The sequence below is a fragment of the Curcuma longa genome, chromosome 11 (genome assembly GCF_044706935.1).
Source record: "Curcuma longa cultivar G26 ecotype Majalengka, Jawa Barat chromosome 11, ITB_CL_G26_1.1, whole genome shotgun sequence".
In the NCBI taxonomy this organism is placed as follows: domain Eukaryota; kingdom Viridiplantae; phylum Streptophyta; class Magnoliopsida; order Zingiberales; family Zingiberaceae; genus Curcuma; species Curcuma longa.
Genome location: NC_133871.1, coordinates 102,493 through 118,595, shown reverse-complemented (window position 1 = coordinate 118,595; position 16,103 = coordinate 102,493). Strand labels below are relative to the sequence as shown.

General features: G+C 36.1%; 1 long non-coding RNA gene across 1 annotated transcript; it reads right to left on the bottom strand.

Moving 5' to 3' along the window:
* Nucleotides 1–5,194: 5,194 nt before the first annotated feature.
* On the bottom strand, nucleotides 5,195–6,145 carry LOC141837102 (uncharacterized). Its single transcript, XR_012602522.1, has 2 exons — nucleotides 5,952–6,145; nucleotides 5,195–5,502 (listed from the first exon to the last, which is right to left on the bottom strand). It is a non-coding gene; the product is annotated as an uncharacterized LOC141837102 (long non-coding RNA).
* Between the last annotated feature and the right edge of the window lie 9,958 nt (nucleotides 6,146–16,103).

The window sequence follows — 16,103 nt, the reverse complement described above, 5'->3', positions numbered from 1 at the left end:
AATGATACGTGATGTGTGTGGTTGGAATATGAGTCTTCATTGGAAACATAGACTCTCTTTGTGGTAAAGTCTTAGTGAAGTTTCAGGCCATTCCTTTTGATTAGATGTGTATTGTTTGATACAATATAATGGGTCAATAGATGTATCAGAAACAACATTTAAGATAGTGAGAATGTCGATAGTTCCTTTGTTATGAGCTGGGAATACAGTATTCCTTTAAATCTGTTATAGCAGCTAAACTTGGAGCACAATAAAGGTTCATGTCATATGATCAAGTGTTATATATGTTTGTATTCTCCTTACTCCCGAGAATCTTCATAGGGCATTGGTTTTTAATTTGCTTGTATTTATAGGAACACTCAACCCAGATTTCAATTTATCATGATGGATAGGCATAACACAGGTTGGAAATTGGTTCATGTTGAAGTCATTTTTAAAGTTCTTTTATTTATCTATTTTGACAGTTTTCTTAATATTTTTTGTTATGCTTCTTCCTTTTCTTAGTTCTTACCTTTATTTCCCCTCCTATTTTTGTCCAAGTAAGTACTCTTAGTGGTCAGTTTTAGTAGTCAAAATATGCAAATGAAAAGTCATCTGTAGATCTGTTGTTGAAAATCTTTTCTTGCAGACTCCAAATGGATCGTCTATTTGATATTTTCAGAGACATTTCTACTTTTCAATAGCCTAGGGATTATGTTGTCAGTGTTTCGTGGAAGGATTTAGAGCTTTGAAATAATAGAGATTCTAAAGAATCAATAATGAGCAACTGTCAAGTAATAAGTTGTAGATTAGGGATGCAGTAGGGAATTACATACCTAGTTTTCTCAATCTTTGAAAATCGATTGTTGGGAGGGACAATAGGAAGTATGAGAAAGTCATGTGCATGAACCTGAACTCTACAGGTCTACAAAACTTGTGAACTCTACAAGCCTACAACTGTAAGTCACGAAATTAAATTACATAAAATAAGAATTTTGAATAAATAATTTTTTTATTTGTTCTATTTTTTTAGGTTCATGGGCTGATCCGCTTAACCCGCAATCCACCTTGAATTGGGTTGGATTAGAGATTTTGCAATCCTCCGAGATGGTGGGTCGCGCGGCTCGGCCCGACCCGTCATATGTTGAATTTTTTATGGGTCGGCCCGCCTCGTCATGGGTCGGCCCGCTCCATCATTGGTCGGCCCGCCCCACTATGGGTCGACCCGTTTGACAGCTCTAAGTAAAGATCCAGCTTGGAAAAGCGATAATGGTTTTAGAATCGAGTATTTGATGCATTTGGAGAAACTCATGGTTGCTAAAGTACCATCAAACAATTTGAAGACTACCCCTCATTTCAAGTCAAGGTACAAGCTACCGAAGAAGTAGTTTCATGATATCAATGAGATGCTAAATCATAGTAGTGGATTTGAGTGGAACGATATTAAAAGTGTATCATTGCAACAAACGATATCTTTGATGATTAGGTTAAGGTAACTTTTTTATTTTTGTGATTTTTCATATCTTTGATGATTGTGGGTTTTATTGCTAATGATATGTTTTTAATTTAGAGTCATCCAGCCGCTATTGATATGTTCGGAAGGTGTAGCAGCTAAATGGCTTGGAAGGTGTAGCAGCTAAAGCAACTGGATATTTGGATTAATTAATATCTTCGGTCAAAAGGTGAAATTCGTCATCTATACAATCGATTTCATGACCATTTATGAGGAGGTAAATTGAGAAACTACAGTTGGTCATGACGCAGGAGAATATTGTCTGACTTCGCCAGGATTCGAACCCTTACCCTCTTCTGCAACTCTATTACATCGTAACTAACTCAGCTATGATATCTAGATTAATATCAATGCTTATAAGAGGTGGTCCTGGTGATTCTAGTACATGGGTCGATACATGTATATTTGTCTTATTTGTTATACTTAACTGTAATATAATTTTAAAAATTAATAAATTAATTATATATATTATAAATTTATTATTATCATTAATATTATTAATTTTAATAATATTTATTTTAAAAAATTAAATATTAAATTAATTTAATTAAAAAGTATCTAATATTAAATTAAAGATAATAAATAAATATTAAATTAGGTTATATATTAAAATCTCCAAACAAATAAATTTTTATTATATTATTTAAGATTGAACTATATTTTATTTTGTATAATTTTGATTATGTGCATGATTATTATCTTCATGGGCCTCCAGCTAAGGGGACGCCTGGGGGCGGTCGCCCCCCTGCCCCCTGCCCCCTGCCCCCTGCCCCCCTGTGTGCTAATGAAAATAACACAAGGCTCATTTAAAGCTCTAATAACACAAGGTCCTTTTGAATTAAAAATCTCAAACCTAAAGCTCATAATAGTGCGAGTTTTTTTATTAATTTTTTTTTGTTTCACAAATCTCTCTAAAAATTTTACATTGGAGATGTCCTTTAAGTAAAAAAAAAGACATATTATATTATTATATTAATCAAAGTATGATCTGTAATCCACCGGATAAACATTGGAGTTAAAGTCTTAACTCTTAATCAAGTTCTATAATCTAAAATTAATTACAATATAATTGACAACAGTTCTAAATTTATTAGTTCCATTTCTATGGTGCATGTGCGACTCCACTTGCATCCATTTAATTATAAAAAAAATTAAATTAAAAGCTCCCCACATTTTCGTATGTTCCATCTCATTTGGTGGCTCCACCTCATGGGTACCTCACAATTACACGACATGAGAAATGAGAATGAAGACAAAAGAATCACAAATTTTATTTTATTTTATTTTTCATGGCTTCAACATTTTTATTGTTTGTGGGCCTTCCATTTATTCATTTTTTCTGATTATTTTTATTTTCCTTATTGTTATTTAGTAATGTGGCATGAAAAAAATAAAAAATAAAATCGTTAAAGAAAAAAAAGGAAATTGAAAGAAAAAGGGCTGGGAAAAAGATAAGAAGCAAAAGAGGGGTTCTAGAACCGTCCATCTGAAGTGCTGACGCACGGATCGTGAAGTTTGACGTGGTGATGGTGGCTGCCGCAAATATTGAGAAGGATATTGTTCGCAGTTTTGATGTTAATTTTGTCATAAATGAATTTGAGTCTATGAAAAAGCGAAGAGCGCAATTTAGATTGCGTTGAATGTAACTTATTTCTTAATTAATTTAAAATTTATTTTATTAGTATGACAATGCGATGTTAAAAAATGGCTCCCCTCGGTAAAAATACTGGCTCCGCCCCTGATTATCTTGCGTAGGCAATGGTCTCATGAATAATAGCATAAATTTTGTTTAGAATGTGACGTCATGAAGGAAAAAGCGCATGGGCTATTTTGTTTTCGCCGATATTTAATATCTACACAAAAATAGAATGGACACCTCAACTCAAATAAACAGGACGAGATTAATATGTCGAAATATTACATAGATACTCATGTCTCTTGCCCCAAGTATCGATGCATATAAAAGTAATTGATCGATATTAATTATACAAGCAAATTTTAAAAGAGAAACACATTAAGAAAAGGAAACAATTTGAACTACATGATTGATTCAGTGGAGGAGGAAGTAACCAAAGAGAAGCGGCGCAGAGAAGGCGGCGATAGCAGCAGCAGGCGCAGAGACGGAGGCGCTAGTGGCTCCGGATGCAGCAGGGCCGGGAGCAGGAGCTTCCGCCGCGGCGGCCTTCTCTACCAATGAGGAGGAAGCCACGACGAGGGCCACCAGGGCCACGGCGAAGAGCCTGAGCTTGAGAGCAGCCTCCATTGTAGACAAGAGAGGGATCGATCGGATTGGCCTGCACGTTGTTTTGAAGTGAAGGAGGGGAGGGGTTTAAATAGCAGGCAGACGACGTGAAATCCAAATCTATAACAAAAGAAGCTTCAAATATAGAATTTGAGGGCTTAATTAATGGGTGCCAGATCTTTTTGGAACAAAGTCTCCGTTGACTTTTCCAAATGTTTTTGGCCTTGAGTTAATTTGGTTGGCTAGGCGTCAGAATAGTAGTCGATTCTGAACAAATTAAGGAATGGTAGCAGATGAAGTTTGGTTGCATTCACCTATGATTACTGGTGTTCAAATTCTATCTAACATATATATCAAAAAAGAAAGTGATACATTATAAATTGAGTATTTAAATTTCATATTTATCAAAATACATATTTATTTTTTTATTATATCTCTCCTGTTAATATTAATAGTGGATTGATGATGCAGGAGTAGTCGATTGCTATACGGGTAGTCAACTGTCGTAATCGATTGCTAAATTTTTTGTACTTCATTTGTAAATTCCGATCGACTATAAAAAAACTTATAGTTACAAGTGCAATGAATTTGATTTAAAATAATTTTAAAGTGTCCAAAATTTAATATCTCAATCTTAACACTTCAATCTATATTTGAGAGTATAATTACACTGAGAAAATACAAAGAGTATAATGAATTTAGTTTAAAGTATTTTTTATATATCTAAGATAATTAATGAGTTTTGATCCAATCGTTGATGATCTTATAATGTCTAAAATTTTAAAATCGTAAAATGGTCTGAACGAAAAGAGCCTTGGAATCCTTTGGTAGTATTGATAAATGAGTATGATAAGCCTAGCAAGTCCTCTAATCAGCTCTTGATAAAATATCTCAAAAATTATAACTCTCTATTTAGACTATGAAATCAATGTTTAAGGGCATAGTTACATTTAAGAGGATGCAAGGAGTCACTACAAGAAAAGCAGTCATAGATATCGGTTTTCCACCGATGTCTATGAGAAAATCGACCGATGTCGAAGGCGATGTAAAAGGTCTGATATTTTAGACATCGGTTTGTAACCGATGTAGTATCAATTAACAACATCGGTTTGTAACCGATGTAGTACCGATGTAGTATCACTCAAAGACATTGGTTATGCAACGGTGTAAAATCGATGTAATATCTGTTTAACATCAAATTTAGCAACGATTTTCGATCGATGTAATATCACTCAACGACATCGGTTGTGCAACGGTGTAAAACCGATGTAATATCTGTTTAACATCAATTTTAGCAATGGTTTTCCACCGATGTAATATCACTTAACGACAACGCTTCCAAACCGATATCATTGAATTTAAAACTGTTGTAATAACACTTTTTTTATGTTGTTTGTAAATTATAATCGAGCAAGAGTACAAAATTATCATAATATTATAAATTCACCCAACAAATCACAAATAGCAAAGCACCGATATATTTAATCACCTCAATATTTACAAATAACCAAAAGTAACTAACACAAATATTCTTCTTACAATATATTACACATTCCCTCAGCGTTTTCATCCCCAGAAGGATCACCTTCAGCCCCATCGTCCTCTTCCTGGTCTTCGCCATCTTGTTCATCATCATCCTCTTTGTCCTCATCTGAATCACCATCATCCTTGTTCTCTGGCACAACTTCATTCTTGCTCTTTCGAAGTAGCCTAGCTTCAAAGAAACGAAACTAAGATTATTCACTGGTACCATATCATTGAAGTGTGCCTACAACCAAGAAATAATGAACAGGAAAGTCAGTAAATTATGTAAAATATCAATAAAAATACTTACAATGTTCACTTGGACTATGCTTGCTGAGTTTTATCACAGATCTATCCATGTATTCATACAACCACAGACAAGTATGACTACAACAGTACAGAAGAAATGAGGTGCAACCTGCATTCATAGAGAAAAACATACTCTGATGATGATGTATCAATACCTAAACAAAATAACTACTGATATTAAGACTTCCTCTTGACCAGCAACAAATCTTGCCAGTAAATCCACATAACGAACAGAGAAACATTAATGAGAATAATGACTAACCTACTGCAATATAAAATATGAGCTAATAATTACAAGTACCTACAGCTTACTGTGTCTGAAAAACAAACCATACATGTTATTTCAAGGTTTTAATGAAAGGCATTTCATAATGCATTAATAACCTGATGGTAACTTGGATTTTGAGTTATTCAAATCTGCCTGTTTTGACCGGAGCTTTTGCATATCCTTTTCCACTTGTTGCATATCCTTCCCTTAATGATGGAACATGCCCTAGAAAATTTCAAGCATTGTTAATAGAGGTTACAGAAGAGGATATTATATATACAAAAATCTACTCCAAAGATAGTCGAATGTCACTGAGTAGTCAGAGTAATAGAAATGAAATAAAACTAGCAAATCATGCTTAAATTGGATAGAATTGGAAGTGTGAGGGATAAAAGATACACTAGTTAAGAGATTAATATTTCTAGTGGCATAGGCTTGCATAGTATATAATGTCGTATCCATATAGCCAACCCTAGGTAATTTGGACTAACACAACTTGATGCAGAAAAAACTGCTTAGAAGAAAATATGGCCATATTTGAGTTTCCTTCTTTCCATTTTCTTTCCTTTTCTAAAAAGGAAAAACCATATCATTATTATCGATCAACACCATTACTAGTTTATTTGATTTTATTATAACAGCAGTAAATATCTATTATACACACTACTCTTTCAAACTTTTCTCCGTTTGCCTGCCTAATAGATCCATCAAATGAGGGTAGACATCCTATTTACTAGCTAAAGTTGATCAGAAACGTAGCATCAAAGTACTTCATGATATCTTGGTGCAAACAAAAATGCATTTAAACTATAGATATCTTGCTTCTCGTACCGGTCTTGATGAAGGAATCCACTGCCACAGCAAATCTTGCTCTGTTTAACGTATTCAATACTACTGATTTGACCTAGCAAAGATGAAGAATGCACATAATAAACTTACTGAAACAACGGTAAAAAAAATGGTACACAACACCTTAAGCCAACAGAGACTAACCTCTTGATATGAGCTAAACAGATACCCACATGACAAGAATGTGAATGAGGCCACCAAAGATGGATTTCTTTTTTATATCATGATACACAGGCCAGTACCCAACTTAAACAAGAAGAGAAAATTTTCGTCAGTAGCATTTTGATACGGTTCTACAGCAAAAATTTGTAAAGGAAAGAAAATGAGGGATACATCAGACAATTTATCTGAATCTTGAAAGATAACATTACTCTGTCAAGCATAAAGGCAACAGAGTGTAACTTATTCAAAAAAGAATGTATTCCTGATAGTAAGAATGAAGCAAATGCAAGTGAAGAATTGATTGATAGAAGATGAAGATCTTTTTAGAACAGGAATAAAAAATGCAAAGGTTTTACCCTTTTGGATGGTTAGTTAGCGCATCAGTTAGCAAGGTAACTTTAACAATGGAACCACACTTTGTAAAATGAGAGAATAGTGCTTCCCTTGATGCATGCTGCAAAATGTACCTGCATCAGAAGCATCAGATACATGAAGATAGCATTTTTCCTATGACCTTGTGTACACCAGCAATACGCTCTGCGGCTTCCTGCCAGCGCTTCGAGGCGATAAGAAAAACATTGATGAAATGGTCGATGTTGGAAGGATCAAACAAGAGGTACCGGCGGAAGACGCGTAGGGAGGTATCCACGGGAACATCGGGGAGGGAGACAAGGGTGAGATAGGGCTCCCAGATGCGATCGTGCTGGGTGACAGGGAGGGAGCGTAAGGCACGATCGAACGTCCGACGAGCGCTGGTGAGGAGCCGCTGCTCCGAGAGAGAGGTGAGGTACATGAGCCAGATGCGGGGCATCTTGTGCATCGTCACAAGGGTCCGCTCAAATGTGTTGTTGAGAAGGTCGAATGCCGGGTTGTTGATGGGGCGGCCACGTACTGCTTCGAGGCGCTCGCGGGAGGTATGCATGCCACAGTTTGTAGCTTCCAAGTAAGGCCTTGAGCGCGCGTTCGTAGATGACAGCACAACCCCGGAAGGGCGAGGAGGCGCGAGCGATGAGGTAGCGCCACCACAGCTTCAGACCGAAGGGGTTGCGGAGGATCTCCTCCTCGTAGGGCAGATCTTCCTCTCCGGGGTACAGATATGGCGAAATCCCAGTTTGAGAAGCCACCGCCATGACCATCGATGCTTGGATGGAGTTTCCGATGTGGGCGGGCGTCGATATGAAAGAAACCTAAAAGCCTAGAACGCAGAGTGATAAACGAAGGGATGATAGCAGGAGTGGGAAGCGCAAGTCGGGGTTATGTAAAAATACTTGGGGGAGAGAGGGAAAGAAAAAAGCAAAAATATACAATGGTTTTAAAACCGTTGTTGTAGCTTCCAAAACCGTTGTTGTTGTTCCACATAGACAACGATTTTCAAACCGTTGTCGTAGTCTTCAAAAACCGTTGTTATAGTCCCAAAATAACGGACATAGACAACGGTTTTAAAACCGTTGTTGTAACCTCCAAAAACCGTTGTCGTAGTCTCCAATCAACCTCCTAAAGACATCGATTTTTGTTAAAACCGTTGTAAAAAAGTAAAAGACATCGGTTTTGGCATAAAATCGATGTCTTTTCAGTGTTGTTAAAACCCGATTTTCTTGTAGTGAGTGTAATGAACTTGATTTGAAGTGTTTCAGATGTGCCTAAAGTTATTAATGAATTTTGGTAAAAATTCGTTGATGGTTTTATAGTATCTAGAATTTTAAAATCTTGGCATGATTTTTAACCATGAGAGTACTAGAAATCTTTTGGTAGTGTTGGTGAGTATATATGACTGGCCTAAATTTTTTAATGAGTTTGTGTTAAATTATTTTAAGATTATAAAAAATTTAAAACCCACAACTTTCTATCTAAGCTATGAAATCTAGATTTGAGAGCATGATTACACTCAGAAGGATATAAAGAGTGCAATGAATTTGAGTTGAAGTGTTTCAGATGCTTAAGAACATTAGTGAATTTTGATTAAAATTTACTAATAATCTTATAGTGTCCAAAATTTTAAAATTTGACATAGTCAGAACTAGAGGAGTCCTAAGAATCTTTTTATGGTGTTGATCAATGAGTATGATAAACCAAGTCTTTTAATGAGTTTATATTAAATTGTCTACTGTGAAAATTTCAAAAATCCACAGCTCTTGATTTGGCATGCGAAATCTAAGTCTGAGGATATGATTATACTCAAGAATATGTAAGGAATACAACGAATTTAGTTTGAAGGATTTATGAGGTGCCTAAGACCTTCAATGAATTTTAATCAAAAATTTACTAATGGATCTACAATGTTTAGAATTTCAAAAGCTTAACATGGTATGAATTAAAGGAGTTTCAAGAAACCTTTGATAGTTTTGATAAGTGAGTAGATCTAGGTCTTTTAATGAACTTATGTCAAATTATCTCAAGACTATACAGATTTTAAAAACCTAAATCTAAGCTATGGAAGTCAAGTCTAAGGGCATTGCTACACTCAAGAGGCTTCTAAAAATATAATCATTTTGTTTAAAATAATTTTGATATTTTTAAAGTCATCAATGAGTTTTGATCAAGCTCATACACTTTTTACTGTTATAGATTTTTTATAGGCCACTGACATAGTTGATTGGAGTTCACAGATAAAGATTAGAGCATAAAAAATTTAATAGCCAACTAATAGTCGACTACAAATAAAAGAAGAATATAATAGGAAATAGATATATATTTTGGTAAATACAAAAATTTAGAGTACAAAGTTTAGGAACACTATTTAGTAAATTGGCATTATAAATATGCTTCCATCCAAATAAACTACTTAATGATTATTGGTGTAAGGAGCACTAGATGATCAAACTTTAGTTTTGATGATAACAAAAGGTTCAAGTTAAGTGTGTGGTGATTTATAACGTATTGATCTAAGTGTGCAGGGAGCATAGGAAAGTCCTAGTTGAGGTTAGGCACAGACAAATCCTAGTGGAAACTAGGCAATAGAAAGTTCTGGCCGTAGGCTAGACAGCGGAAGTCCTGGTCTGGAGGACTAGGCAGAAGTCTTGGCGGATCAAGTGCACCAAGTGAAAGTATAGACAAGTCAGGTGGACCAAATGCATGGCGGTGGAAGTTCAGATAGGTTAGGTGGACCAAATATTTGGCGGAAAATCTAGGCAGGTCAGGTAGACCAAATGTCTAGTAGCAAATCTTGGGAGTTGAGGATCGAAGTTAAGCAGAAAGTTCAACAAGTTTGGAGGACTTGTTGGTAAACAGGTACACTTTCCCAAGTGGAGTGGAGGCACGTTTCTAGTGTGGGAATAGTAGGCGTCGATCTAACCTAGGATTTCACTGAAATCTAAAGTTAAGACCATAAACAGTTCAAAAACTGTTTAATTCCTTCCTATTATATTTGTTTTGTGATAACTTGTAATGCAGGAAAGGAGGGGTGGAAACTTTGATTCCAGGCGCCCTTATCTGGAATCCAGGTGACTGGAGTCCAAGCGTACGGATTTGGTTCAGGCGCCTGGACATCAGCGGAACCAGGCCAATGAAGCAATGAGGTAATTAAGCAGAGTCCTAGTGGTCGAGACACCTCATCTTTCAGATGCCCATAGTGGTACTAGACGCCCAGATTCAGATAAGAGTTGCGAAAGTCAAAGTTCATCCAGAACCTCCATATCAACATACAGACACCCGGAAAGGGATATAAACGGTTGGAAGTGTCGAGTCAGCACCGTCAATGGTGGATTGGGGGGCATCGTGGAGGCGCCTATAAAAGTTTTTAGGTGCCCGAAAAACCCAATATAAGAGGTTCAAGGGAGATCCCTCAGAATATCAACTAAGAGACAATCGACTATTGTCTACGCACGAAGGAACACCCAGGAACGTCGTCGTAACGTCGGAGTGCTGCACGAAAAGTCTGCAAATCTTCTACTTCGGTAATACTCATTCAATTCTGTACTTATTTTTTTATCGTTATGATATTTTGTAATCGTTAAACTCCCTTTCGTAAGAAGGAGTTACTTAGTGGATTGTCCAATGTAAATGATCAAACGATCGTGAGCCTTGGAGTAGCAATTTGTGGCTGTGAACCAAGTAAAAAATACTTGTGTCTTTTGTGTGTCTTTATGTTTGATATTTCCGCTGCAACGTTACTTCACTCTATCGAATTTACGTAATCGAATTTACAAAAAATGAAAACGCTATTGATAGCGCTATTCACCCCTTCTAGCGTCTCTTCGATCCTACAATTGATATCAGAGCAAAGGGTGCTCAAACACAGTGCAACCACTAGTCAAGCAGGTTTTTCAAAATTTTTTAAATTTTTTTAAAGATATTTTATTTTCTCTCGCACTGTTAATCCAAGACCAAGTCTTGGAACAGTTTTGTTATTCTTTCTGTGTGTTAGAATCAAATGGCCCATCAGAAAGGATTCAGTACCGCAAGACCACTTCTGTTCTCTGGGGAGGACTTCATCTACTGGAAAGGTAGAATGAAGTACCACCTGAAGACACAAGTGGAAATGTGGATCATCATACAGACATGATTCACAATCCCAGACAATGATGGTTTACCTCTTACAAATGTGCGACCAAGGACCTCAGAGGACAACCCAACTCTATGTGACCAAGTTGAACATTTTCATAGCACCTCGGATACAAAGAATTGTCAGCATAAAGGTCAGAGATATCTGCTCATGAACAAATTGTACAACATCAAAATGATGGAAGGAGAATCAGCAAGCGCTTCACACAAAGATCCAAGATATACTGAATGACCTTCATGCAATCGGACAACCCATTGAGAATCGAGATGTCATAAGGTACGCTTTGAAAGCGTTCCCAAGGAACACTTTGTGGGCATCTATGGTGGATGCTTACAAGGTCTCCAGGGACCTTTCCAAAATTAAACTAGATGAATTATTTTCAGAGTTTGAATTGCATGAATAGACTAATGCCAAAGTGGAAGAGAAAGGTGTAGCTCTTATTGCAGGACATCCAAAGAAAAGAAATCCAAAAAGGTGACAGAAGAAGAATTTTATGTACTCATCAGACTCCAAGAGCAACGACGAGGTTACAACAGAACTGGTGAACTTGGTTCGAAAGATGCTGCAAAAGAAGCATGGAATAAAGAAATCAGAGGTGAAGAAGATGGTACAAAAAGTCAAATTCCAACAAACCTTCAACCAGCAAAACGGAGCTCACTTGCTACGGGTGCAAGGAGAAAGGTCACTTTAAATCAGAGTGCCCAAATCAAAAGGAGGAACAAATCAAGAAAGAAGACACTAAAAACAACGTGGGACGAATCATCATCAGAAGAGTCAGATGAAGAACCTACGACGAGCTTCCTGCACTTCCGGCACGGGATGAACCAACGGAGACCGACAGCGAGTCAGACACCGACTCAAGCTTCAAGCCACGGATCCACATTCGTTTTCGAAGGTTCCAATACTGCTGTAAGTTCTGAAAAGTTATATTCCATTATTTTTAGTTTAACAAAGAAATTAATCAAGTCCAATGCCTTAGTTGAATCGCTCCAAGAGGAGGTAGCTCTCCTCAAGGAGAAAGTCAACTCTATCGTCAACCGAAGTCACTCAAATTGAGGATTCAACTCAAGTTCAACTTGAGGAAGAAAATTCTCAATTGAAACTTCAAGTTGACGATCTAAAAAGATCGCTTGAAAAATTCACCTCAGGTTTCTAAGTATCTTGATATGATACTTGGAAACCAAAGGGTTGGATACAATCGATCTGGTATTGGACATAAAGCAAAAAATAGAGCATTCATGACATTACTGCACAGACCCAAGAAACCAAGAGTCCAAGCATGAGTTCCAAAATCTAAACTGACAAATCCAGTTGGATCGAACCAATTCTGGGTCCCCAAGGATCAAATACATTATTTGATCAGACCCAACAGGGGTCGTGATCCAGGGGGACCTAAAACCTTACCTAATTGATTGCCTTTTTTTATTTTTTATTTTTTTATTTATTTCTTGCATTAGATCAACCTAGGCTAGGTAAGGACAAATATTTGATTAATTCTTGCCCAACATAGTACCAGGGTGGGGCGAGATGATAGTACGTTAGGAAAATCCTAGTTTAAGTAGTCAAGTGGGGTAAGGAGTACCTTACTTGGTCTGCTTAGCTAAGTCGAACTAGCCGAAGCTACCTCGCCACATCCTAGACTAGTTAGACCAAAGTTTTTCCCTAGATTAGCTAAGCATATAATTTCCTGAATCAGCTTTGTCTTAGAAAGTGGTCGTTGTTCTGATAACCAAGAAGGCCCCTGTGCCTCGCCACCGCCTGGAAGCTGACTCTTGAAATGTATGTTTAGAGAGTCGAACGGTTAAACTTGAATCTAACCCAAGGTTAATCAAATAATAGATAACGATAAATTAATTAAATAAGATAAAATTGAAAAATCATCTCACACAACTCATAGGATTAACTGTGTGATCATCTAGAAATGGGTGAGATGAAAAATTAGGAAAGAACCAACTATCTCTAAATCCACAATAGATCCAAACCAAGCATCTTTTGTGTAGGAACACAAGGACTTGGATCAATGGATGTTGGATAGTGGATGTTCCAGACACATGACTGGAGATCGATCGAAGTTCACCAAATTGAAGTTCAAGGACTTAGGATCCGTTGCCTTTGGAAACAACGGTAAACTTAAGGTAATCAGATCAGGTAACATTGAATTAGACTCGAACTTTATAATTAAGAAAGTTCTTTTGGTTGAACAATTCAAATTTAACTTATTAAGCATCAGTCAATTGTGTGATTCTGGATATGTAGTTAGGTTCACTAAGACCAAATGCTTAATTGAAAATTTAGAAAATCTAGAAATTAAACTTAAGGAATTAGAAAGAATAACATATACAATATTGACCTACCCATCTCCTCAACCAAGTGTTTATTAACACAACAAGAGGAAACTAAGTTGTGGCACAAAAGATTGGGTCACACTCATGTTAGACTTATCTCAAAGATAAGTCAAAATGGCCTAGTAAGAGGACTACCTAAGTTAATACCACTAGAAAATGAAATTTGTAATGCTTGCCAACAAGGTAAACAAACTAAGTCAACACATAAGGCAACCAATCAAAATCAAACCAACTCAATACTTGAACTTTTACACTTAGACCTCTTTGATTCTCATGGGGCTAAGTCACTAAGCGAAAACCTGTACTGCTTAGTAATAATAGATGATTATTCTAGATTCACTTGGGTAAAATTCCTTAAAATCTAAAGATGAAACATTTGATAAATTTACAAATTTATGCAAATTATTAGAAAATAAAAAAGATATAAAAATTAAAAGAATACGTAGTGATCATGGTGGTGAATTTAAAAATTCTAAATTTATTAAATTTTGTCAAGATAATGGATACCACCATGAGTTCTCATGTCCTAGAACCCCACAACAAAATGGAATAGTAGAAAGAAAGAATAGAACCCTACAAGAAGCAGCTAGGACAATGTTAAATGAATATAACTTAACCAATAAATTTTGGGCTGAGGCAATAAGCACAGCCTGCTATATACAAAATCAAATATTAATTAATAAAAATCACAATAAAACATCCTATGAAATATATTATAATAAAATACCTAATTTAAATTATTTAAAAGTGTTTGGGTGCAAAGTACATATATTAAATACAAAAGACTACCTAGGAAAATTTACTTCTAAAACCTCTCAAGGAATATTTCTAGGATACTCAACCACAAGTAGAGCTTACAGAGTATATAATAAAGAATCATTAAAAGTTGAAGAAACCACAAATGTAGTATTTGATGAAGATAATTCTCTCATAATAATCAACTTAATGAACTTAATCAACTCAATCAACCTAATGACAATCAAATCAATCAACCTAATATTCAATCTAATGAATCAAATCAACAAGAAGAAGAAGATTTACAACCAAGTACTAGGGATATAGATCCTGAAGATAGGTCTGACCCAAACCTAACTGAGCCAGAAACTACTCAAGCACCAAGACTAAGAGCTAGTCACCCAACTGATCAAATTTTGGGTGATCCAACCTTAGGAGTTCGAACCAGGTCATCTTATAGAAACCTAAGTCAGATAGCTCTGATTTCAAAGATTGAACCAAAGACAATAGAAGAAGCACTACCAGACCCTGACTGGATAATAGCTATGCAAGAAGAGCTAGCTCAATTTGAGAAGAAATCAGGTGTGGGATCTAGTTCCCAAACCTGAAAATAAATCCATAATAGAGACCAAATGGGTCTTCAGAAACAAAACAGATGAAAAAGGGGAGGTAGTAAGAAATAAAGCTAGGTTAGTAGCTAAAGGGTTCAGTCAAGTTGAAGGATTAGACTATGATGAGACTTATGCACCCGTAGCTAGACTTGAATCCATAAGAATGTTGTTAGCCTATGCGGCTCATAAAGGATTCAAGCTCTACCAGATGGACGTAAAGTCCACATTCTTGAACGGGTTCATAAAGGAAGAAGTCTATGTAGGTCAACCACCAGGGTTTGAAGACAAAGATCATCCTGATTATGTCTTCAAACTCAAGAAAGCCTTGTATGGACTAAAACAAGCACCTAGAGCATGGTATGAAAGGTTATCAACCTACTTAGTATCCAAAGGCTTTCAACAAGGACAAATTGATCCCTCTTTATTTGTAAAAACCTTAGAAAAAGACTTCTTCATAGCTCAAATTTACGTAGATGATATAATATTTGGATCAACCAATACAAAATACTTAAAGGAATTTGTGGAATTAATGAAAAGTGAATTTGAAATGAGCTAGGTAGGGGAACTTCATTTCTTTTTAGGTTTACAAATAAAACAAACTAAGGATGAAAATTATATTTATCAAACCAAGTATGCTAAAGAATTAATAACCAAATTTGGAATGGAAAACTCAAAAGATATAAAGACACCAATAGCAACCAACACTAATATTGATAGTGACCCAGAAGGAAAACAAGTAGACTTGGCAAAGGAGATCAGATCTGAGGTGAGTTTTTGACTTGGATTATGGTCTTTCTTCATATGGTTTGTATCGGGGGTTAGTGATCTTGATAATCTGGAACCGGTTACTGTTTGAATGGGTTGTTAGCTTTGGTTGGATGCATTGATGATGATTCTTGGGTGATTAATGTTGAATTAGGGTTGATCAGTTGGTGGGTTGATGATTTAATTACTGTTGGATGGTTATGATTGTTGGATGTGACCTATGTTAGGGATTTATGTTGAGAATATAGATGTTTAATTACTGTTGGAACAAACTCACACAATGAAGATATCAAACTTCAA